This window comes from Pipistrellus hanaki (genome assembly GCF_964339955.1).
Source record: "Pipistrellus hanaki genome assembly, chromosome: 2".
Taxonomy (NCBI): Eukaryota; Metazoa; Chordata; class Mammalia; order Chiroptera; family Vespertilionidae; genus Pipistrellus; species Pipistrellus hanaki.
Genome location: NC_140504.1, coordinates 43,216,665 through 43,233,671, shown reverse-complemented (window position 1 = coordinate 43,233,671; position 17,007 = coordinate 43,216,665). Strand labels below are relative to the sequence as shown.

Genomic DNA, 17,007 nt, shown 5'->3' with positions numbered 1-17,007 from the left:
TTTTTCTTAGGATATTGTTTTTATTTTTCACTGGTCCAGAAGGGTATTGGGCCACTTGGTCCTCAAATTTCCTTTCAGCTCTACTAGTCTAGGACTCCACATGAGCCTGGTGTGCAGCTCCCATTCTATATCAAAGAAGAGAGTTTTACTATCCCCAGCTTTAATAAATGTTCTCTAAAATGAAGAAAAAAAAAAGGTTGGGGTTCGATCCCTGGTTGGGGTGTGTACAGGAGGCAACCAATTGATGTTTCTCTCTCACGTGGATGTCTCTCTCCCTTCCTCTCTAAAATTGATTTTTTTAAAATGTCCTTAGGTGAGAATTAAAAAAATTTAACCTTTTTAAAAATTACATCATTAAGAGCATCAGGGATAAAAAAAAAATCAGTAAGAATAAGACATTATCTTGTTTTTGTTTTTAATTTAACAAGCAAGAAAACACTAAATGGTAGGAACTTCTCCTGTGTTATTAGCTGTCCCCGTCAAACAATGGGAGCTGCACTTCAGAGAGTACTGACCTATCTAATATGAGGTTCCATCCAGCTAGACCTGGACCATGCCAAGTGAAATTCTCTCTTCCACATAGACCAACCATAAATTTGTGGACCAAGGTTTCTTCTCCAGCCTCTGAAACAACCCAGCTATAGCTTTCCAGATTCCTTCACTAGTGAAAGCAACTTCTTAGAATTCATCTCGCCTAGAATGAATGATTTTGTTAGTTGACTATGCAACTACAACTCAAAGATGAATAAAAAATAGACCTTCTTGCACGAAGGTTAGAAACAAGTAGAGGGGGTAATAATTTAAGCATCAATCCTAAATTAGAGATATTTAAACTTAAAGGTACTTATTGTGCCCTAGCTGGTTTGGCTCAGTGAGGTTGCTGGGATTTTATTATATAGGATAATATAATTTTGTTGGCCTGTGGAATGAAGGGTCCTGAGTTTGATTCCCAGTCAGGGCACATGCCTGGGTTGCAGCTCAGTTCATAGTGTGGGGTGTGCAGGAGGCAGCCAATCAATGAGTCTTTCTCATCCTTGATATTTCTATCTCTCTCTTTTCCTGGAGGTAATTAGCCTAGCACTGCCAGCCACTGGATGTATGATATATATATATATATATATATATATATATATATATATATATATATATATATAAAATTGATTTTTTACATAGAGGAAGAAAGAGGGATAGAGAGTTAGAAACATCGATGAGAGAGAAACATCAATCAGCTGCCTCTTGCACACCCACTACTGGGGATGTGCCCACAACCAAGGTACATGCTCTTGACCAGAATGGAACCTGGGACCTTTCAGTCCACAGGCTGACACTGTATCCACTGAGCCAAACCAGTTTCGGATGGATGTGTGGTCTTGAGAAAAAAAATGCTACAGTGAGGTTTTCATGACTTGACAATGAAGTAAACAGTGATAAAGAACTAATTTATATGTAAAATCTAAAACAAACAAACACAAAACCCCAAGCTCATTGACAGATGTTCATTTATTGGGATTAAGGTTAATGATTATTTGGACACATTTAACTTTCCCAGCTATGTTGTAGAACACATTAAAAGCAGAAAAAGGAAAATAAATGAGGAAAAGAAAGTAAAAAAAAAAACAAACAAAAAAAAACTATATATATCCTTTCAGACCTCTACATTTATCTATTGACTAAAGGCCCGGTGCACAAAATTCATGCAGGAGGTATGGGAGTCCCTCAGCTCAGCTTGCAACCTCTCCAATTCAGGACCTTTTGGGGGGTGTCCAACTGCCAGTTTAGGCCTGATCCAATAGCAATGCTGGTACTTAAGTGCTCGCCTGCCTGCCTGATTACCCCTGCCACTCGCCTACCTGCCTGATCACCCCTAACAGCCTCTGCTTGCCTGTCTGATTGCCCCTAACCACTCATCTGCCTGCCTGATTGTCCTGGTCTCTGGTCATTCTGGTCATTCCACCATTTTGGTTGCTGGGCTTTTATTATATAGGATAATATAATTTTTATACTTCAAAAATGGAGTTCTGCTGTAAATATTATTTCAAAAGCTCCTTTTTACAATTAACATATTGAAAAGGATACTGATACTGACAATGGTGCCCAATGCTTATTAAGAACTTACTGTTTTTCAAATACTTGGCTTTAACTGCTTTGGCTAATTTCAAACCTACCACAGGCCTATGGTCCATGTATTATAATTTGCCTCACTTTACAGATTAGGACACTGAAGCTTGGAAAGGTTAAGAAATTTGCTCAAGATCACAGTTAGTAAGTGATGAGAGCTCCACATTGATCAAAGTTCTCTTGGACCTCAAGCCTATTTCCACCACTGTACTATACTGTACAGTACATAAATAATTTCCTACAATAGCATATTAGTGGCTAAATAGGGATCCATTATACAATAAGTCATATTTATTTAACTCAGCCCATATTCATGTTGTTTCCTTTTTACTTTGCTTTTATATCAACTGTGCACTGAAGATACATGTAGGGAAAATTTTTTCATAATCCTTATTTCTTTTCATATTTCAAACTCCTAAAATAGAAATGTTGGGTCAAAGAGTTTGCAAATTTAAGGTTCTTGGTACATATGGCCAAATTTGTACATATGGTTCTCCCAGAAATGTAGCAATTTAAGTCTTAGTAAAATATGAAGCTAATTTATATGTAAAATCTAAAACAAACAAACACAAAACCCCAAGCTCATAGGTACAGAGAACAGATTGATGGTTGCCAGAGGCAGAGAATAAGGGGAGGGAAAATGGGTAAAAGGAGTCAAAAGGTACAAATTTCCAGTTGTAAAATAAATAAGTCATGGAATGGAATGAACAGCATGACAATCATAGTTAATAATACTTTTTTGCATATTTTAAAGTTGCTAATAGAGGAGATTCTAAAAGTTCTCATTACAGTCAAAACTTAAATTGTAACTACTTAATGATGGGTATAAACTAGACTTACTGTGGTGTATTGTAGTGATCATTTTGCAATATATACATATATCAAATCATTGCATCATGTGCTCCCAAAAATATACCCATGGTTTTACTTTTCTGCAGTTTTAGTTATGCAGTCAACCACAGTCCAAAAATATTGAATATAAAATTCCATAAATAAATATAAAGTTTAAATTGTGTACTATTCTGAGTAGCGTGATGAAATATTGTGTATTCCTGCTCTGTCCTGCCCAGGACATGACTCATTCCTTTGTCCAGGGATTACTTAATAATAGCCACAAAGCCATTCACAAAACTCTTATTACAGTATATTATTATAATTGTTTTTATTTTATTATTGGTTATTATTGGTTATATTATCCTTAATCTCTTATTATGTTTAATTTAAAAATTAAAATTTATTAGCATGTGTGTTTAGGAAAAACATACATACCTATGTGTTTCAGTATTATCTGTGGTTTCAGACATCCACTGAGGGCCTCTGGTTCTTAAAATGTATTTCCCCTCGATAAAGGGGGAATACTATATGCCAATTATACTTCAATAAAAAATTTGAAATATATGTACATAAAGCTCATTTTTGTTTAGGTCAGAAGAGGATTTTATAATTTTAAAAAATCATAGTTAATGGTTTAAATGAGTCCAATATGTTTTAATTTGTAATATTTTTTAGTTGTAAAATTGAAAGGTTGGGTTGAGCGTGTCTGTTTGGGTATTTTTATTACTTGCATCTTCTTTGTCTTACTGATTCACAAGAGTTCTTAATTTATTAAAACAACAATGATTAGTCCTGACTGGTTTGGCTCAGTGGATGGAGCCTCGGCCTGCAGACTGAAAGGTCGCAGGTTCGATTCCGGTCAAGGTCATGTACCTTGGTTTCAGGCATATCCCCAATAGGGGGTGTGCAAGAGGCAGCTGGTCGATGTTTCTCTCTCATCAGTGTTTCTAGCTCTCTATCCCTCTTCCTTCCTCTCTGTAAAAAAAATCAATAAAATATATTTTAAAATATAAAAATAAAAAAATCAATGATTAAACCAATGTTTACTATATCCAACAGCTGTTAATTATACTGACACCACTGAGGGATTATAGACATGAGTAATGTTGATGTGAAATTTTCAAAATGGACATAACCACTACATGGGCTTGTATATCTCTGATTATAGAGCAAAATGAGCCACTCCAGGTGGCTTCTGTGGTTATAAATTTGATTTGCCTAATTTGTTAGTTCTGCATCTAAGAATATCTTGAACTTGAATAATCCACTTTTGCTCCTGTGACAGATTAACTCTACATGGTGCAAAATGCTCAATTTAATTTAATGATTCAAACACATTTTTGGGTGAACCTTCTCCGTGCCAAGCACTATGCTAGGGAAAAGGAAGAGGCAGAGAGTAGGAGAAAACCAGCAATACAATTTCTGCCCTTAAGGAGTACATTGCCTGTAAAAGAATCCATTCTGCAAATAGGTAATTACAGAAGGCTGGATAAAGCCCTAGATAGGAATCTGTACAAAGGGAAATAGGAGAATTATAAGGATACCATAGAAACAGACTGAGCTGTCTGGATACACAAACATCTAAAAGAGTTCTTGCATAAAACCAAACACTAAACAGTCACAGTGTGATCTGCTGCTGAAAAATAATGGTAATGTTTTACTCCAGGAGTTGCCTTTCTATGGTGACCATGACGGGGGAGAATAGCTGCCATGAGACAGGATGGGAGGAGGGTTGACAAATGGTGTTCAAAGCTTTGTGACCTGTACATATTGCCCAGGACTGGATTAAATAATATTTATTTCAATGTACCCTTGCTTAAGAAGTAGCAATGTATCAATTCAGAACAAGGTAGGGTTGAAGACCCAGAAATGTAGTTTAGGAGCTCCATGTAAATGGAAAGAATTTGGACAGAAAGCAGACAGTATTAAAGGTGTAGCATAATGTCAGTAAAAGATACAAATCAGCCACTAGAGGAAGCAATTAATGTGAAACTCAGTCCATTATTATAGGCCTAAGAAATTGCATTCCCATTTTCTGGCCTACAGAGTTTCAACCTGAGGCTTTGGCCATTCTTATAAGTTTTCACTGATGCAGATGCTGAGTTCTATTTTCCTCCTAAGACTCTAAAGAAAAAATGAACTTGACTTTAAGAACCCAGGTTTGAATCCCATCTATTATTAATATGTTTTATAATTTGAGGCAGATTTCTCCAACTTCTTGAGACTTATTTTCCTTCCCTGGGGGAAAAAAAAGTAAGAGTGTAACTCTTAGCAGGACGAATTCACAGGGGTAGACAGATAAATAAAATATCTATGTGTATCAATCAAGTTACAATTTCTACAAAAATGTATTCTATTCTCTTACTCCTATCTTAAGAGGAAAAAAAAAAAAGCCAGCTTGCACCCATTTCTCTGGATTCCATCCTATCTAATAAAAGAGTAATATGCAAATTGACACTACCTCTGCTACACCCACAAGCCGTAACCACCAGCCAATCAGGAATGAATATGCAAATTAATCCAACCAAGATGGCTGCAGCCATGGAGCGAGCAGAAGGTTTGGGTTTTCCTAGCAATGGTGGAAGCCAAATTTCCGCATACCCTGGCCCGCACTGGATTCCACTCAAGGCTACAAAATTTCAATTATAAAGATAAATGAATCCCAGCAAAACTTGCAGCAGCCACAGAGTTGGAGAGAACAGGAGGCTTAAGTTTTCCCTGGTGATGAAGAAAGCCAAGCTTCTGCACACCCTGGCCTGACTTGGCCTCCACTCAAGACTACAAAGTTTCAATTATAGAATATAAATAAATCCCAGATCCCAGGGCCTCCACTTGGGCTGTGGCTGGCCTGAAAAACACCACAGGCCCCTCACCCAGGCCACCACATGCCCCAAGGGGACCCCCACCCTGAGACAGGACACACTTTAGGGCAAACCAGCTACCCTCCCTCCCTCCTCCCCCATGTACCAGGCCTCTATCCTATCTAATAAAAGAGAAATATGCAGACTGACCATCACTCCAGCACATAAGATAGCTGCCCCAATATGGACACAAGATGGCCACCACAAGATGGCCAGAAGGGCAGGGCAGTTGTGGGTGATCAGGCCAGTAGAGGAGGGCAGTTGGGAGGAATCAGGCCTGCAAGGGAGGGCAGTTGGGGGTGACCAGGACGGCAGAGGAGGGAAGTTAGGGGCAATTAGTCTGGCAGGGGAGTAGTTAGGGAGTGATTAGGCTGGCAGGCAGAAATGGTTAAAGGGCAATTAGGCAGGCAGGCAGGCGAGCAGTTGGGAGTCAGCAGTCCTGGATTATGAGAGGGATGTTCCAGATTGGAGAAGATGCAGGCTGGGCTGAGGACATCCCCCTGCCCCCACTGTGCACACATTTTGTGCACCAGGACTCTAGTTACAAATAATATTATTAAAAGGAACATGTATAGTCACCAGCTCCAATTCCTTTTTTCTTATTCTCTCTTGAAGCACACCAACATTGTTGCATTCAGATCTATGACAGCATCTCATTCTACCTCTCAGTGCATCTGTGCTGCCTGACCACTCTCTCCTCCTTAAAGATTTCTTCACTTGGATACCAGAACACACAAAGCTCACCTGGAGTTCGCCCACCACTCCAGCTACTCCTTCTCCATCTCCTTTTCTGGTTCCTGCGGAACCAGAAAGAGACAGAGAGGGTGGTCGGAGTAGTAGTTGTGTCCTGATCCAGGATGCAGTTAATGATTAAGGGGCAAATTGTTTATAGAAAATGCAAATGAAAAATGCTTTTCATTATACCATGTGCTGGGGATTCTAAACAATTTTAGTGATAAAATCCTCCTCTCTGTTGGCATGGACCACCTCCACTCACCATGCCTCTTCCTCTTTGGTACACTATTAACTAAATTATCCTTACCTTCTTAACCCAAAACCTTATAGACCTCATGTCAGTCATTGCCTCTGATCTTTTCTGTCTACAATAACTTCTTTGGTGATCTAATTTAGTGTCATTGATGTAAATATCATGTATATTGATGACTCCCATTTTTTATCTTCAGCTCAGAAACCTTCACTGGATCCCAGATTCATGTATTAGCTCACAACTTGACATCTCGAATTTAACCTGTGCAAAAGCAAGCTCCTGCTGTTCCCATAAAACCTTTTCTCTCATAGTCTCCTCTATCTAGGATAAATGCCACTCTTTTCTACTGGTTGCTCAGCAAAAATATTGGAGTCATCCTTAGCTGTCTTTCCCATTCAATTAGTCAATCACAAGATCCAATCACTTGTCACTTCCACCACTACCTACTTGTCCAAGCTTCCACATCACTCATCTATTCTATAGCAATAACTACCTAATGAACTTCTTGCTTCTACCTGCTCTCTCCCCACCCCACATTTATAAATTCTTAACCCACAAGCAGAGGGATCCCTTTGAAGTAAGTCAGATTATGTCATTTTAAAATGGTTCTTCTTTTATTCAGTGTCATATGTACTACTATTTGTAACACTTTAAACAATAAAAAAAAGAAAGTCAAAGTTCTTTTATGTCTTTCAGAGTCTTTCATTATTGTTTCCACAGTCATTTATTCTAACTTTATTTTAAAAGAGTTTTCCACTCAATTCATTCTATGCCTTATGCCTTAAAGGTGCCAAGAAGTCACACTCCTAGCCTCAGGACCTTTGCATTAGCTGTTGCAACTGACTGGGATTCTTTTTTCTAGGTATTTGCCTGGCTCGTTTCCTCTTATCATTAGGATCTTTACTCAGATAACAATTCATTCTTCCCTAAGCACCTTCTCTAAAATCTCAACTTTCTAAGACTTCCTATCCCTTTTTCTGTTCTATTTCTTTCTACATCTCATATATTATATACTAGAGGCCCAGTGCACCAATTCATTCTCTGGTGGGGTCCAGCTGGACCCTGATGGGAGCCATCAGGATCAGACCACCTGGGACAGGGGGCTGATCAGGGGCAGGGCTAGCCTGTGCAAGAGGTAGAGTGCATTCTGGTCATTCTGCTGTTGGGTCAATTTGCATATTACCATTTATTTTTATAGGATTTAACTGACTACCGTAGTTTTGTTTATTTTCCATCTGTCTAATTAGATGTGCACTGCTTGATGGCAGAAATTATTTCTTTTTGTTCACTGATGTTGTTTTTCCAAACCTTAAAACACATATTTAATAATAATTTGAATGAATAATTCTTAAATAGATGTTTGTATTGAATAGATGTGAAATAGTTTTAAATGAATGAATCGTGTTCATATATCTCATTTTACTCTGTGGCACATAACCTACCTATATTCCTTGAAGCAAAGGTCTTTGAGAAATATGTATAATTCAGAACCAATCTCATACGCAACAATGTTCATGAAAATGAGAGAAGTTTGGTTAATTACACAAGCATCTTGGGGTATGTGTGAAACATTTTGGGGGTGACTGATACAGCCCTTCACAAGACCAGAACCATCTGTTCAACCCATGAGGAATTCTATGAGCTACAGTGGAGCATTCAGATACTTGTAGAATTCTCCAGCTGTGTTTATTATGGAAGAGTTTAGGGCCAGGACATTCAAGGACCTTCTATACCTATTTCACAAGGATGACTGATTCTCAAACCAAAGGACAAAGTCTATCAATTAAACATAACCCTCTACATCCCACAAGTTATAATTTATGTAACATCACTTTTGCAACCAAAGGAATACACTTTATTTTAAAAATATTTTTTTAATATATTTTATTGATTTTTCACAGAGAGGAAGAGAGAGGGATAGAGAGTTAGAAACATCAATGAGAGAGAATCATCGATCAGCTGCCTCTTGCACAACCCCAACTGGGGATGTGCCCGCAACCAAGGTACATGCCCTTGACCGGAATCGAACCCGGGACCTTTCAGTCTGCAGTCCGACGCTCTATCCACTGAGCCAAACCGGTCCCGGCTATTTTAAAAATATTAACCATATTTGTATCCAAAATATTTCTTACATTTGCTCTATGTATTTTTAAAAATATCTCCATCAATATTCCTTTCTTTTTAAAAAAATTCTCACTGAGTGATATTTTTCCATTGACTTTTAGAGAGAGTGGAAGTGAGAGGAAAAGACAGAGAGAAATATTGGTGTGTTTTTCTCACATCAATTGATTGCCTTCTTCAGGAACCCCAACCAGGACTCTGACTGGTAAGGATCTTATAACCAAGGTACAAAGTATGTGCCTTTGACCAGAATCAAACCCGGAACTTTTCAGTCCACAGGACAACACTCAATCCACTGAGCCAAACCAGTTAAGGTTCATCCATCTTTTTATTTATTTTTATTTTTAAAATATATTTTATTGATTTTTTATAGACAGGAAGGAAGAGAGATAGAGAGTCAGAAACATCAATGAGAAAGAAACATTGATCAGCTGCCTCCTGCACACCTCCCAATGGGGATGTGCCCACAATCAAGGTGTATGCCCTTGACTTGAATCAAACCTAGGACCCTTTGGTCCATAGGCCTACGCTCTATTCACTGAGCCAAACCAGTCAAGGCACATTTATCTTTTAAATTCCATTGTACATTACATCTTATCTCCTTCACTAAGCATCTGAAACTGTCATCTGTGTTTATGTTTTCTTCTCTCTTAATTCTTCTGAAAAACTTAAAGCAGAGCTAAGTGATATCTACACAGATTTTCTATCACTATCAAATTGTAGATTTGGATGGTCATGAGCTTGGACAAAATGTTCAGTGAATAGTTGTAATGCTATTCAAGTTATCAATGTTGTGCCTGATCTGAAACTCAGCCTGTCACTCAACACCCAGGATCTGCTGCAGACCCAAATTTCCAGCCTCACCCCCCTTTCAGTCCCACTGGTCCCATAAATAGCCTAAGAATTCTTTCTATCATGAAAGTACTGTCTTATGAGTTTGCCTAAATGATTCTTTTGCTGTAAACTCATTTCACCTCTATCTGTCCAAAGCCCAGATCAAACATGCTTTCCTCTTTACAACCATCCCTGATGGCATCCTACCTAGTTGCCATAAATATATCCTTACTCAGTAAAACCAACAATATTTGCTTTTAACGTCATGCATTATTTATCATATTTTGCCCTGTGTTGAAATTATTTGTGTACACATTTTCAGTACTAATAAGCCCCTTTGAAGAAGGATCATTGCTCTTTATCCCTAGTCCTCAAGGTTAGGGTGGTATATACCACAAGTGATCAAGAGATAATTATCTTTTTAATAAATTGATTATAGAAAGCACATCATTGGGGTAGTTTCTAGGATTTGACCACTTTTTTTTTCTCCTGAATTCAGGGCATTGTGGTGTTATTCATGTGTTGTCAGACATCATCATTTCTGTTCTTATAGCTATGTCATTGGTATCTTTAATAAAAGGTGTTACCCTATATTTGTCAATTTTCCTTTCTTTCCTTTGTAGGCTCTTGGAGATGATGCTGAAGCTGTATCACCTTGCCTAATATTTTAACTTTCAAGTCTCTGAGACTCACTACCTGAATTAATATCCTGAATAAGTATCAAGACCAATGGTAATTCCTGCTGAAGTCATTTCTTCTCTTGACATTTAAATACTGAGAGGTTAAGGCCAAACAATTTATTTCATCTACTCCCTCATACAATTGACCAGTAGCATGGCCTAACATATAGACCTAGGTTTCCCTTGGAAGAGAATGGTTTGAACACATGAGGTTGAAAGTGATCAGTATCGACAAACTCAAATCCTACAGGGATTGTGAAAAATTCAGGCATACATGCTCCATCACTTTTGTAACCAAAGGAATAGACTTTATTCTTTTATAGAGAAAACTCATGCTACCCAAACCTAGTGTTTGTTTTCCATGTGGGAATGTGGATCCATTATTACCAGATCTCATTTTCCTGGGGGGAAAAATGAGATAACTGCTTTTTATAAGAAATTTCCTGAATGTTAAATATTTGCAACTATGCAACTATCTCAGTTTTGTTTTCACTGCAGGAAAAAAATCTGTATGCTGTAGTCACCTGTGTCTGTTGGTCAGCAGCCCCTCGATTAAAGGAACTCTTAAGTTCAACCATGCCATTAGATTTTACATCTCTGAATAAAAGTCCAACTAGCATTACAAGTTCTAAAATGAGCAAAACCTCTTTAGAAGGATCCTAGAAGATCCTATATTGGTTGAATAAAATGAACACATCACCACTGCTTGTTCATATCCCAACATTATATCATAGGGGAAGTTCCAAAATTTGACTGAAACAAATATTCCACAAGAAACAAGTTAATAAGGAAAGATGCTTTTGTGGATAACACCCCTATTCCACAGAGTAAAATATTTCCACTAGATGACAAGTAAAGGCCAAAGTGCCCCAAAATTTTTAATGGAAAGGAAGCTTAAAGGATAGTCAGTACAAGCCTTAAAATGACACAGTTAAGGCTTCTATCCAAGGATGCCTGTACCATTTTCTCCATGCCATTAGCAGTAAAGGAATCAGAGACTTGCATTTGACCTACAGATCTAATGACCACTGGCTGTTGGCCTTGTTCACATTATGTCATCTTTCTGGACTTCATTTTCTCTGTTTAGAATAAGGTAATTGAATATGTGATTCCTGTAAGTACATTAGAGCTAGACAGACACTAAGAATATTCAGAAGTCTGCCAAAGATTGTGTAGCATTTCAACCCATGGGATGCATATTAGTTCTGTCATAACAAACTCAAACACACACACACACACACACACACAACATTTACTTCCACAACTAAGAATGACACAACTTTTGGAGAATAAAGGAAAAAATGATTGCTAAAATTATTACTTAAAAAATAAACTACATAATAACTGAAGATGAGATTTTCTTGTTATTATATATTGTAGAACAATACTATATAATGATAGCTGTCATAAGAGGGAAAATTGCCAGAGTCAATTTGAAGAGATTTAGGAGGTGTTTTGTACCCTCCTGTTGAGATTTGCTTTTCCACATATCACAGTACGACTGAAAAGCTAAATATTTCCTCAGGGCCTTTGTAATCTATGTCTCATAATGCAGCTGCTGACATTAGGAGAGTGTCATTCAGCCTAAATGAAAGTTATCTTACACAGAGAGCCAGAGCATGTTTCAGGCTCCATAGAGTAATCTTCCTGCATTTGCATATCACTTTTTAGCTTACAGGGCCCCTTTACATACATAGTCTCATTTGTTCTCTAAAAATAGCCCTATTTGATGGAGCCTATATATCATCATAAAATCTCAAATGAATTCAAAAATATCCCTCCCATCCTGCCTGCAAGGAAATAATACCTTATGTTTGTCATTTGACAGTTCAGGAAGCCCTTTTCCCTTCTTTTGGCTTTTTGAGATAAAGTATGACCTGTTGAATGGTATAGTAGAGAGAGAAGGAAGAATCAAACCTAATCTTGGCCTTAGCCTTCTAATCAAACTTGAAAAAAAATCACCCTAATTCACCAAGCGTCAGTTCAGTAAGCCACTGAATAGAGAAAATTATACCAATTGCACTGCTTTTAAGATTTAAAAATCAACTTACAGATAAGTGTGCCAGGTGATTGAATAGGCTAAGAAATGCTGGTCTACAAATCTCATCAACCATGGGCAGTGAGGAAGAGTGGATAGTCCTATGGTCATGGAAAACTATAGGACTACTTGGAACTGCAAGGAAATGGCAGAGGTGACAAGAAATGCAGGCTAAGAGACAGGAGCAGTCAGTTTATAGAGAGAAATCTGATATCTTTACAGAACTGGTAACAAGACATTTGGTCTTACCTGACTAGGTTGTAGCTGATCCTTAAGACTCTTCTTTCTCTTCTTGGACAAAGGGGATTTGACAACAGCCAGTGGCTGGTAGAGGTGTGGCTAGCAAAGATAAAGCCAAACAGGAGGGTGCCCTGGTTGCTATTACCCACTCAGAGTGAATCTCACCTCACTGAGTGGGTTGAGTGTGAAGTGCTCAGTCACAAAGGGTCAATGAAAGGACTGAGGATATTTACAGGGTGGAACTTAACCTGTCAGAGACAAGGAACTGGGTTTGTAGGTGGGGCCTTTCTTGTTCTACAGTGACACACCTCTCTCTCCTGTCTTCTCCTTCAAGAAGTCCTGGATTTTTTTGGCCAGCTTCCTCTTTCATTAAAATATTTTGATGGGGTGAGGAGGACAAGCCTTCTGTCCATTCCTCCATGGAATGTGTGTGCCCCCAGTTAACTGTAAGAAAGTTTAAATCTGAAGCTTACAATTTTATTGTTAAAACTAGAGGCCCAGTGCACAAAATTTGTGCACTTGGTCGGGGGGGTGACCCTCAGCCTGGTCTGCACCCTCTCACAGTCTGGATGCGTCGGGAGATGTCCACCTGCCGGGATTGGTCCTAAGCTGACAGTCAGACATCCCTTTCACAATCTGAAGTCTCGCAGTCAGAAATCCCTTGCTCCTTACTTCCTGTTGGGAGAGGTGGTGGGAGAGGCTCCTTGCCGCTGCTGCCATGGTGGTCTGCCATGAGCTTGACTTCTGACTGAGTGGTGCTCCCCCTGTGGGAGCTACTGACCTTCAGGGGCAGCTCCTGTGTTGAGTGTCTGCCCCCTGGTGGTCAGTGCACATCATACAGACCAATCATTCCACAGTCTAGTCAATTTACATGTTATAGTTTTATTATATTGCATTCAAATTATTTGATGATGATTTGGCTTACTGGATATTTATCATTTTCAGCATCATCACTACTTTTGTATCAGGTATAGAGGACATGTAGAGTAGTATATCTCTGAGACAAACAGAAACACTACACATGTACTTGGAATCTCTGGGCAGTAGTTCTATTAGAGTACTTGACACATGCTATTGTTTTCCACTTAATTGTATGTCTCACTACGCTTTGAGCCCCTTGACGTTAATGGCTACATTGTATTTTCCCATAAAGATTAACATGTAGTACATACTAAATACATCTATATTGAAATAATGATGATTAATTAATATCTACTTATTAATGAATCCTTATCTGCCATTTAATGTCTTTGCACCCTATGGCAAATCATATTTTGATGATTCTAAGCTGATATTTTGGTCATCTATAAATTGGGGTGGGTATCATCACTCTTTTAGGTATGTTGAATTTGAAAGGAAGCATTTGAGAATGAACCTAGAATAACACTTGGCATAGCAACATTTGCTATAAAATATAATTGAATTTTAGTGAATTGATTTCAAAACCCAAATAAGATTTTTCTATATTGAGAGTCAGTATAAACTATGAAAATACATCCACCTGTCTTTTACTACCTCCACAATGTCTAGAACATAATCAGTTGATGCTTTCATTCAAGTGAGCAACTATCTGGGCCATTCTCAGTTTTCAAAATTGACAAGGATTTAACAAAATGAATAAGACATAGTCTCTAGTAGAGACTTTTGGAAGAAAGGAGAAGACAAAATATAAAGTGTTGGATATTTATGACTGAGTTTTTAAATGTTTCATCCCAAATTCTCTATTCTATTCAGCAGACTCTGGAGAAATCAGATAGTATTTATGTGATGACTGAAGAAACTGAGGTGTACTTGGGAACTATTCTGGTTGGATTTCAGGTTGTTATTTTACTTCTTTAAAAAAAAAATCTGACACCTCTCAAAAAAATGAAGTGCTCAGTTCCAGGCACAATGAGGTCATGAAGATATTTCACAGGAAATAAGGTTTAACTGATAAATTGGGTCAGGCCACCTAGAAAAGGTCCCAGTGAATAAATGGTTTATTTACATGCCTCCACAATGTCTAGAATATAATCAGTTTATGCTTTCATTTCACAGTACTTAATTGAGCAACTACCTTGGCTATTCTCAGTTCTCAGAGTAGACAAGAAGAGAAAAATGAATTAGACACTGCTGTTGGCATCAGGAGTTCAGGAAGATGAAATTTGTAGAAAATTATGAATGCCAACCATGGTCGGAGTGGTTAAGTTCATTGAGCATCACCCTTGTACTGGAAGGTCACCAGTTTGATTTCCAGTCAAGACACCTACTTAGGTTGCAGGATCCATCACCAGTTGGGGCACATACGGAGGCAACCAATCAATGTATCACTTTCTCATCGATGTTTCTTTCTCCCTCTTCTTCCCTCTCTAACATCAATTTAAAAAAAAAAAAAGGAGGGGGGGATAATGAGCACTAAAGATAGGATCAGAAAATTGTTGTGGGAATTTAGAGAATGGAGTAATCCAGAGAGGCCTTACAGTGAAAGAAAGAGGCAGCCTTAGATCTGGCCTGTTAAGAAGACCAGGCCATTTGACAAGTGAAGATGTGAAATTACATATAAATGTTAACTGGGAAATGCACTGAGCCACTATTCCCTGTTATACCTCCTCCTTAATACAGACCCAAGCACGAAAAGGGAGTTTCACATAACTGGTATCTAGGTCACTCCACTTATGCACCACAAAACTACAGTGCAATTAGAAGTAATTGCGAGACAAATACTGTTCCCACTCAGCTCCAAGTGCCTTTATGATGGCTCAGGATGGGGGGGAAAAGGTGGGGGAGAGCTGAGAGATGCTGGATCCCAGCCTAGACTCTTAAGAGTGGGACCGACGGATGCATTGCTCTTTGAAGTGTGTTATTTTAAAGGGCAAGAGGCTCTGTGAAAAGACATCACATGTTCACGTAGCAGCTATCTCATTATCGCTGTATCTCCAGTGGTCGCTGAATGCTTCTCCCCACTCATGCTGTGCCCCTGTCATACTGTACCCAGCAATAACTGGAGCAAGGAACAATGCATCCCAGAGAGGACCAGTGGTAGAATGAATGTCACACAGAAAACCTGGCCCTAGGACTTTGTATGCCACTCACTGGGATCTACAGCTAGTCTTTTCCAAACCTCAGTTGCTTCTTCTGTGCAACGGGAATTATAATACAGACTCCACCTACCTTCCTGGGCTGCTGAGGGAGCAAATAAGATACTGGATGTGCTATGAGCTTTGTAAATGTTTTTTTTTTTTAAATATATTTTATTGATTTTTTACAGAGAGGAAGAGAGAGGGATAGAGAGTTAGAAACATCGATGAGAGAGAATCATTGATCAGCTGCCTCTTGCACATCCCCTACTGGGGATGTGCCCGCAACCAAGGTACATGCCCTTGACCGGAATCGAACCCGCACCCTTCAGTCCGCAGGCCGATGCTCTATCCACTGAGCCAAACCGGTTTCGGAAGTAAATGTTAAGTATTAGCATGAATGTGCAACACTGTTCTGATGAGACCAATGCTAACACATGGGACTCACCTTCTGTTTGTTATTTCCAATCATTTTGTAGCCTATGTATACATCTCCTGGTGAGTGATGTGCTCAACATGTAAGGAACAAAAAATTGTGGAAAATTATAACATAGGTACCTCAAGATTATTTCTCTTGTTGTCTTGTATCTTCTCTCTTTTCTTGTGACAGCTTTGCAATATATTTCACTTTCTCTTCTATTTCAATCCTGCTGTCGCTAAGAGAGAATGGGGGTGGTACTTATTTGGATTAGAAAACTCTGTTTGAGACCTATATCTATCCTGACATTTTTCAGATAGGCACTGAGTAACACCCCAATGGTCACAGAGCTAGCCCTCTCTCTGTCCTGAGCAGAACTGCTTTCTTATCCATATGCCTAGGGCAGCAGATGGGGATGAGAAAGTGCCAGTAGGCACAGATCCTCACCAGGTCTGAACCAAAAGCATTTTCAACCCAGGTTGTCCCCCTAGAGCAGTGATTCTCAACGTTTCTAATGCTGAGACACTTTAATACAGTTCTTCATGTTGTGGTGACCCCCAACCATAAAATTATTTTCTTTGCTACTTCATAACTGAAACTTTGCTACTGTTAATGAATTATAATGTAAATATCTATATTTTCCGATGGTCTTAGGCGAACAGCTGCTCTATAGGTAGCGACCTACAGGTTGAGAACCACTAGCAGGGTCACCTACGACCATAGGAAAACACAGATATTTACATTATAATTCATTAACATTAGCAAAGTTACAGTTATGAAGTAGCAACAAAAATAATTTTATGGTTGGGGTCACCACAA

General features: G+C 38.6%; 1 protein-coding gene across 1 annotated transcript in view; it reads right to left on the bottom strand.

The window, feature by feature from the left end:
• TPRG1 (tumor protein p63 regulated 1) overlaps positions 1 to 12,885 on the bottom strand; it is a 124,742-nt gene extending 111,857 nt beyond the window's left edge. The window contains exon 1 of the mRNA XM_084871835.1: positions 12,724 to 12,885. The gene's annotated coding sequence lies outside the window, so the exon portion shown is untranslated. The remainder of the gene's footprint in view (positions 1 to 12,723) is intronic.
• Positions 12,886 to 17,007: the final 4,122 nt, after the last annotated feature.